Here is a 9,595-nt window from a genome sequence, read left to right on the forward strand (position 1 = left end):
GTCAGGAGTTAACAGTTTTTTTCTGGTCCGCCATGACATATTTTTGAGGCTGCTCGAAATAGGCTCTTTTTTTCTTTCTTTTTTTGTGCTGAATCAACACACCGTGAATCAAAAGGATTGCGCTGTGTGGCAGGTGTCTGTAAATATAGGAACTGTAGAATTTGCTTCAAATACTTAAAACGAGCTTTGGTCTGAACTTAACTCAGTTTGGGGCTTTACACAAATACAGTGCGCTGCAGGCTGCAACACGCGTTTAAAACTATTGAACTTAAATCTCGCGAGAAATAAACATCATCTGTGGATTAGCTCGAGTGTATAAAACAAACGACGTGGACGAAAGTATCCCTACCTAATATCTAAAGGAAAATATGAACGTTATCTTATATATATATATATATATATATATAGATCTCCCCGTCATTAGTAATGATAAGCTCAAATATGATATGAAATAACAGTGATTTATCTAATCATCTCGACCCTTTTATTCTCCACTCTGTTCCATCATATATTGCTGCCACCTTTCACTACTCTCAATGTCCAATTTAATAATGTTCTGCTGCAGAGCTCTAAATGCCTCTTTCAACATCATCACATATAGACCCTAAAGTCAGGCTGCACATTTAAATCTAAAATCGATCTTGAAATATATTTGGGAACTTCAATTTGCTTCATAACTTCAAAGTAGCTTGATGCTTTTATTATTTCGCCTATATGTGTGTATGTCCAATTTATTGAATAAGGATAAACTCCACAAAGACAAAGCAAGCAAGAAAGAAAGAAAGAAAGAAAGAGAGAGAAAAGTTCATTAGTATTCAAATGTAAAATTCTACACAAACAGCAGTGCATATTACGTATTGTAGTTTCATCCATCATAGCTTTTTTTTTCTCTAAAACCTTCTGCTGAACGGCCTTACCACATCATTATTCATTTTGTCACGTTTCTGTAAGTAATTTATATTCCATGTAAACAGGAGATGCTGTGAAATGTAATGCACTCTAAAGCCTGGGTTGAATGTTTTGGCACATCATAATATGATGAATAGGACATCTTGGCCTTCTCAGCCTTGTGTAAAGCCTTTTGTCTTTTGTGAACAGTAGATGGCGCTATTGTACTGGCTAAAACTCGCACTAGTGAAAGCTGTTGCACTGAGACGAGCCTCAACTTGAATTAATGAAGTGTGTTCTTGCTCATTTGTGGTACAACTGATGCTCTCAAAGGGTACACAAAGTACAATTTGGTACAAAAGATGGAAAAAAAAGTACAGACGCAGCAGTTGTATACGTTTCTCTCTCACCTACACAGTTTGTGTAGGAGGCCGTGAATCTGTCTAAAGTCATAGGATGACCAACAGGAGGCGCTATTGTATAATCCACTGAGCTAGATAACCAAGATCAATATTGTAGGCTTTAGAAGAAAGAGCATCACTAGGTTTAACAGAATCACATCGGTTTTACCTTCATTAAGTCTCAGGAAATTATTCATGAGTCATAATTTAAGTTCTTGAATCCATGCATACAACTTTGCTAAATAATTTTTATCACCAGGTTTAAAGATGAAAGATAAAACTGTGTATCAGCACTCCATTATAAGTTACAAGTCACCAATTGATATGATTTTTAAGGGCCTTAATGAAAAGTGTAACATGGTTTCGGTTAAAATTTCTCAATGTTCATGTAACAAAACATTTTTTACCCTGTCAGACACAGCTCTTTTCAGAGCAAGCCGTTTTGTAGCATTTTCCTTTAAATGTTAATGAGCACTGCTGAACCTGCCCCTCTCTTCCAGGACCATAAACTTTAGTCGCTACATCCTGAAACATGCTAATTAAAACATTATTAGGAAAGACGTTTTGCAAAGATTAATTTAAAAAACTCGACTCGACTCGACTTGTCTTGGCACGGCTTGCTTTTCAGTCCATTTTCCATTGCAGATAGTACCTCCACAAAAGTACCTGGTCATCATAGCGATGCAAGAAGACAAACATTGTTTCTGGAGAGGCTGAGGGCAGCAAAACGAAACACTGCTGGCGGGGTTATTCAGGATACTCCGTCTGGCGCATGCAATGATGACGCAGTGAATAGTGACGATTCTCTCTGGCCAATCAGCAGTCTGCCGTGTTTTCACGTCACATTTTAGTATCGCCTCAGCTCGCTCAGAACCTCGCCGGAGGTGATACGAAAAAAAGTACCTGGAAGCAGGTACAGGTACAACTTTTACACAGTGGAAAACCAAACAAAGGCGAGGCGAGTCGAGCTGGTACTGTGTAGTGGAAAAGCACCATAAGGTAAGACGCCAGTCCAGTCTGTGCTGAAACACTACTGTCAATCAAACTATCATGGGAGGGGCCTGTCTGTGTGATGTCACAAAGACAGGCATCTCAGATTGGCTGGATTTGAGAAAGGGGTAAAGATTTTAGTAGATTAAAAAAAACTGGGTGGATTTTTATCATTATAGGGTGATTGTGTGCTTGTAAAAGTGCATGTAGCATCCGATGACCTCTTTAAGTATTTTACTTCTGTTAAATATAGGCTCGAAGATGCAGAGATATACCAATGAAAAACAAGTAAGAGCTGATTTGTGAGAAGAGCAATCACATTTATTGTTTTTAAAAAAATCCTTCAGAAAGGTCTGTTGAGTATTAAATAAAATAATGTTTAGTAAAACTAAAACGTCAAAGGCTTCTTGGACTGGATGTGCTGGTTTCAGCCTCATTGCCGGCTACAGTCATGTCCTCATCTCATTTATAAAACCTGTGATTCACAACTACTTGCTAAGGAACTCGCATTCAAGTAGTCTAAAGTAGCCTTTTTGACAAGTTTGTGTGAGTGAGGGCAAAACCATACAGTCTATGGACAAAACGCACAAGATATAGTACTTTCAGTGCCCTTTAGTGGGCGATGTCACTTCTTTTGTAGCAGAAATAAACTGCTGGGGAAAAAGCTAGGTGTCATGCAAAATGTAGCGTAATTACAACACTTACAACACAGATACTTTGTAAATTCTTCAAAATATCTTCTTCTGTGTTCAACAGAAATTCATACAGGTTTGGAATCATATTGCCATCCAACCAGTCGTATTATATTAAAACAGTCTGCATTTAAAGGCCTAAGGACTAATCTGACCTACAACCCGAATTCCAGAAAAGTTGGGACGTTTTTAAAATTTTAATAAAATGAAAACTAAAGGAATTTCAAATCACATGAGCCAATATTTTATTCACAATAGAACATAGATAACGTAGCAAATGTTTAAACTGAGAAATTTTACACTTTTATCCACTTAATTAGCTCATTTAAAATTTAATGCCTGCTACAGGTCTCAAAAAAGTTGGCACGGGGGCAACAAATGGCTAAAAAAGCAAGCAGTTTTGAAAAGATTCAGCTGGGAGAACATCTAGTGATTAATTAAGTTAATTGATATCAGGTCTGTAACATGATTAGCTATAAAAGCTTTGTCTTAGAGAAGCAGAGTCTCTCAGAAGTAAAGATGGGCAGAGGCTCTCCAATCTGTGAAAGACTGCGTAAAAAAATTGTGGAAAACTTTAAAAACAATGTTCCTCAACGTCAAATTGCAAAGGCTTTGCAAATCTCATCATCTACAGTGCATAACATCATCAAAAGATTCAGAGAAACTGGAGAAATGTCTGTGCGTAAGGGACAAGGCCGGAGACCTTTATTGGATGCCCGTGGTCTTCGGGCTCTCAGACGACACTGCATCACTCATCGGCATGATTGTGTCAATGACATTACTAAATGGGCCCAGGAATACTTTCAGAAACCACTGTCGGTAAACACAATCCGCCGTGCCATCAGCAGATGCCAACTAAAGCTCTATCATGCAAAAAGGAAGCCATATGTGAACATGGTCCAGAAGCGCTGTCGTGTCCTGTGGGCCAAGGCTCATTTAAAATGGACTATTTCAAAGTGGAATAGTGTTTTATGGTCAGACGAGTCCAAATTTGACATTCTTGTTGGAAATCACGGACGCCGTGTCCTCCGGGCTAAAGAGGAGGGAGACCTTCCAGCATGTTATCAGCGTTCAGTTCAAAAGCCAGCATCTCTGATGGTATGGGGGTGCATAAGTGCATACGGTATGGGCAGCTTGCATGTTTTGGAAGGCTCTGTGAATGCTGAAAGGTATATAAAGGTTTTAGAGCAACATATGCTTCCCTCCAAACAACGTCTATTTCAGGGAAGGCCTTGTTTATTTCAGCAGGACAATGCAAAACCACATACTGCAGCTAAAACAACAGCATGGCTTCGTCGTAGAAGAGTCCGGGTGCTAACCTGGCCTGCCTGCAGTCCAGATCTTTCACCTATAGAGAACATTTGGCGCATCATTAAACGAAAAATACGTCAAAGACGACCACAAACTCTTCAGCAGCTGGAAATCTATATAAGGCAAGAATGGGACCAAATTCCAACAGCAAAACTCCAGCAACTCATAGCCTCAATGCCCAGACGTCTTCAAACTGTTTTGAAAAGAAAAGGAGATGCTACACCATGGTAAACATGCCCCGTCCCAACTATTTTGAGACCTGTAGCAGAAATCAAAATTGAAATGAGCTCATTTTGTGCATAAAATTGTAAACTTTCTCAGTTTAAACATTTGCTATGTTATCTATGTTCTATTGTGAATAAAATATTGGCTCATGTGATTTGAAAGTCTTTTAGATTTCATTTTATTAAAATTTTAAAAACGTCCCAACTTTTCCGGAATTTGGGTTGTAAAACGGATTTGCAAACCACAAGTATGTTTCAGATCCAGCTTGAATGACCTGCTGATGTCTGTTTTGTGTCCATCTGTTGTTCCTGCGGTTTAACTGTAATGGACACACAATCAAACAGTTGTTCTTTTTCTCTCTTTTACCTATTGATGTTTTTGATGAATCTAAACAGGTCACTGTAATAAGCACAAAATCAAAAGCATCAATTGACATTAAACCAGCCTTTCAGGCTAAATGAGATCCAAGAGTTCCTCCTTTGTAGTATTATTTTGTTGTAGATGACATAACAGCTTAAATTTAGCAGAACTCTATGAGTCTACTCTAAAGATAGATAGATAGATAGATAGATAGATAGATAGAAAAATGAAAAGATGAAGTGATAGATGTGTCCTCAGGCATTATGTGATTGTACAGTCACATCACTCACTTTCCATATGTTGTTTAGTAGCGGGTGGTCTGCTTGTGTACAGACAGGATGTTTTGTGAGAACAAAGGGTTTTCCAGCAACACCTGTTCTGCAACATCAAAACCCACGTCTCTAAATAACTTTGAATTCATCAGGCAGGCTCGGGTTAGTGTCCTGGCTCTGCCAGACCTCAAAGCAGACTGACATGAAAGCAGACGCATAAAAGCAAATGAGCTGTGGCTCACAGAGGTCTGTTGCAGACAGTAGTTAGTTTCACCATTCAAGTCAAAATTAAACATACTACAACTAGCATTACATCTGAGTTAAACTACTGTAGGAAGGCTAGGCCGATATATATTTGCTTTTAGAGTTGAATCTTCCCATCTCATCACTTGTTAATAAAGGCTTTTGAAAGGCGAGAACATTTTGACCGTAAATGTGTCATCGTCACTAACGTTGTAGCAGGAGCTGTATGAATAAATGATAGATGTAAGGCAGTTTGGTCAAAATGATCAATGATTGATTCAAAATGTGTCTGAAAATATTACACCAGCAGCACCAATCCTCTAGAGATGATAAGTGTTTTCAGGTACCACCTGATTTGGCATGGTGTTGAGTTACCTCAGAACTGAGAAAACTGAGAAATACTGTTCTTGGTCCTGATTGATCTTGGCTGCTACCGCTAAAGTAATCAGACACTATAGATTTTAACAGTTTACATTCAGCAATAATGCAAATAATTGATCAAAAGTGACAGTAAAGGCTTTAAAAAAATATTTATTTCAAATAAAGGCCGTTCATCAACTTTCTATTCATATAAGAATCCTGAAAGTTAGTTGTGACGAGTGGGGTGGGGCCGAGAGCCGTGGGAACGGATTGAGGCCAGTGGAATGATTGGGAAATGAGTGACACCTGCTGCACTCACCGGTCTCAAGTCCCACGGAGGAGATTGGAAGGATAAAGGCTTTATTTTGTGTTTGGTTTTGTTTGTGCGCGGCAGTCGTCCGCAAGGGGCTGTCGCGCAGTTTATTTATTGTTTAATTTATTATTAAAGTTTTATTTTGAATGTCCGCCGGTTCCCGCCTCCTTCTTCCCGATGATTGAGAAGTTTGTACACTGTTACATTAGTCCTGAGTTATTCAGACATTGCACGCTCTCTCACTGCCCTTCTGAAAAAGAAATGCCCCTTCATCTGGACAGACGATCAGCAAAATGCCATGAATGAGCTGAAACAACATCTGTGCATTGCCCGCATTAGCAAAATTAGCAAAATTAGCAAAAGGGAAATATTCATTATTAATTATAACCAGTTATAATTAATCATAAATATTTCCCTTTTTAGCTAATTTGCTACAGTTAATGATACTGAATGATACTGATCATTCAGCTTTGCATAATTTTATTCATTTGGAATAAAATTACATTTTAAATTAAAAATAAAAAGCAGTTATTTTATATTCTAATAATATTGAATAATTTTACTGTATTTTTGATCAGCCTTGGCGAGCATAAGAGACGTCTTTCAAAAATATTAAAAAGTCGACTCAATTGGAGTAGTGCAGGCCTACATTAGTGTCAAATTTACATTTCCATATATTCTGTATAAATATGGAAATAAAGAAAAAGACCTTTTAATTTCAGTGATAATCTATATTCTAATCAAGAAGATTAATACTTTTGCAATAAAATTTTTACATTTGTTTTGTAAGTAGAGCGCGTCACTTTATAATTAGCATAGCATCACATATTATTATTGTCTATTTACTTCTTTTCTTCTTTTTGTTGTTATATACATTGGGGTATTTTACATTTTTATAATTATTTATATTCATGTGCCATCTTACTGATATTCATCTGCAGTGTTTTTATATTCAAGTTGCATTGAATGCAGCCTATTTATTGATCTTATAGGTGCCATAGTTCCTCTAATCACTAATAATCACAAATACACATCAGAATGCGTTGTGCTATGCAATACCGCTTCACTTCTGGAAAACATAACATATGTGTGACGGTGTGTAACACATCGGTCATCCTGCATTGTTTGGTATCAATAACAGTTTAAAAATGACACTGACAGAGTTGTTTGGTGAAAGTACCTGCTCGGCTTTGTGAGGTGTCACCAGGGTTTTAATCTCCGTTTAGGCTAAAAGAGCTGCATTCAAATGAACTGACAAGACATTGTAGACATGATGTGTTGTTTCTGTGCTCACTTAACCAAATGAACGCTCAGATTAGACTGAACTCTAGAAGTGATGCAGCTAAAAGATATTTTAGACAACTACAACCTCTTCCTCTTTTGTGCAAGAAGTAGTAAGTATGAAGTTTGTGTACATTTATTATATACTACTTTCTGTATATTCTTTCTTTTTATCATTAATTTCTAACTTTTTTCATTCCTACCTTATTTTTCGTTTCACCTAACTTCTTTCTTTCCTTTCTTTCTTTCTTTCTTCCTCCCACTTTTTGTCTGTTTTCCCTACCTGAGCAGCCCAGTATGTTATCTAACAGAACCCGGTGTGTAGGAGGGGATTACATCAACATGCTTATGAATATCATCTCATCGTGGATGGTGCATAGGAGAAGAGTTCTTCTCTTGTCCTCTGCTGCAGGTGGAGATCGGAACGTGTGAAATGTGGTGAACTTCAATTTATTTATTTAAATGGGACAGTGCATATTCATGAACGTACAATCAAAGTTGAATGTAAATACGCCGGATTTAGCACAATGCTAATTTCCAACTTTAACCTCACAGGTACTAGGATAAAGTTAAAACTTTACTTGTATTTATCCAGATATTTTACTTACTGGGTTGAAATTCTTCTTAGATTCTCTTTTGATTACCATAGTACAGTTATGAAAACTGTCCTGCCTGAACATATTTTTAAAGATACAATTCATATATATATATATATATAATATTTGTATTAAGATAAGGAGAATGATATGAACATATAAATATTGGTATCTTTACTTTTTAATTAATAATTATTTATTTTTTTCTTTTGGCGTTGAAATATGGCAGTTATTTTAATATTATTTTTATATGATTATAGTATATATTAATATTTAAACAGCCTTTTTATATTTAATATTAATATTTTCATTTTTTATTAATATTTTACATTTTAGCACTGTAAGTAATTTTGTTATGTGCTTTTAAATTTTTCATTCCTTTTTTTTTACTGAATATTTACACAGCTTTAATTGATTTTTTATTTCAGTTTTAGTAATGTTACTACAAGTTTTAGTTGAGTTAAAATGTTCATCTAATATTTATCTAGTTTATTTCGTTTTGGTTTTATTTCAATTACATAACATGTTTTTAATAGTTTTAGATTCAGTTTGAACAACACTGAAATATTATCATGATCATGTTCTTAACAGGCTTGGTTAGATTTACTATTGTGGTTTTAGTATTGGGTTTTCTTGCCATTTCACTTTGCCAATCCATGATCAAACTAGATATTTAAATCTAATTACATACCAACATTTAGACAGTTGATGACAGCACTAAGCCACCAATTAACACTAAAAAGTTAGCATTTCATCCCTTTTAGATGAAGCTGAAACAGAAATGCATTTATATGTGTGTGTGTGTGTAACAAACTCATATATGAGCCAATGCCTAGATGTAGACCCTGCATAACGTAGTGAGCGCAGCGTGGGCCTCGTTCCACCCAGCTTTATGTAAAGTCTGAGTGGGATCCGCTCTTCTGTTCCAGAGTTAGAACGGTACTGCAGAAACACAGTGTTGACATAGTCCAATGTGAACAAAACCACCCACTCTGACGATATAATGCCGAAAAAGTCCTCCCGTACTCTCATTTTGCACTTTGACCCTTTATATTTGAAGATATAATCATAAAAACCTTCCTATCCTTATAGAAACATATTATGTAATACCATCATTTAAAATTGTGTGCACTGATGAAGTCTTCCTGTGGTGGTTTACCACCCAGTCGTTCATTGGTTCCCTTGATCTACCAATAGATGGTGACACACTCCTGTCCTAACCTGGACCAGTGAAGGGAGAATGTGGTGTGGGGGAGGTGTTAGAGAGAGAAAACCTGATAAAAGTCTGTGTTTGAATGTGAATGAGTCAGTCAGGCTGGCACAGCAGGAGAGGGGCAGGTAGCCACACGTCTAGGAATCCTACACCTGTTTGACACTTCCTGGATTGTGCGCACATGCCTGGTGCAAGAGGAGAAAGTGAAACAAAGAGAGAGTTTGCTTGGAGGGAAGCTTCTTGCCAAACAGACAGTTGAGTTGTAGTAGGTGAGCTGCAAATGAGGAGGAAGACGACTGGCTGCAGCTCATGGACGAGAAAAGAAAGGATCTATCTGTCATATCTATACCCACACTTCGAGATCTACTTCCTGGTGCTTTGCCGTTCTGCACGACTGCCTGACTGAGCCGTACTGAAGTAAACTGCTCATGGAGTGTGCTTCCACCCTTG

This window comes from Carassius carassius, chromosome 50 (genome assembly GCF_963082965.1).
Source record: "Carassius carassius chromosome 50, fCarCar2.1, whole genome shotgun sequence".
NCBI classification, from domain to species: domain Eukaryota; kingdom Metazoa; phylum Chordata; class Actinopteri; order Cypriniformes; family Cyprinidae; genus Carassius; species Carassius carassius.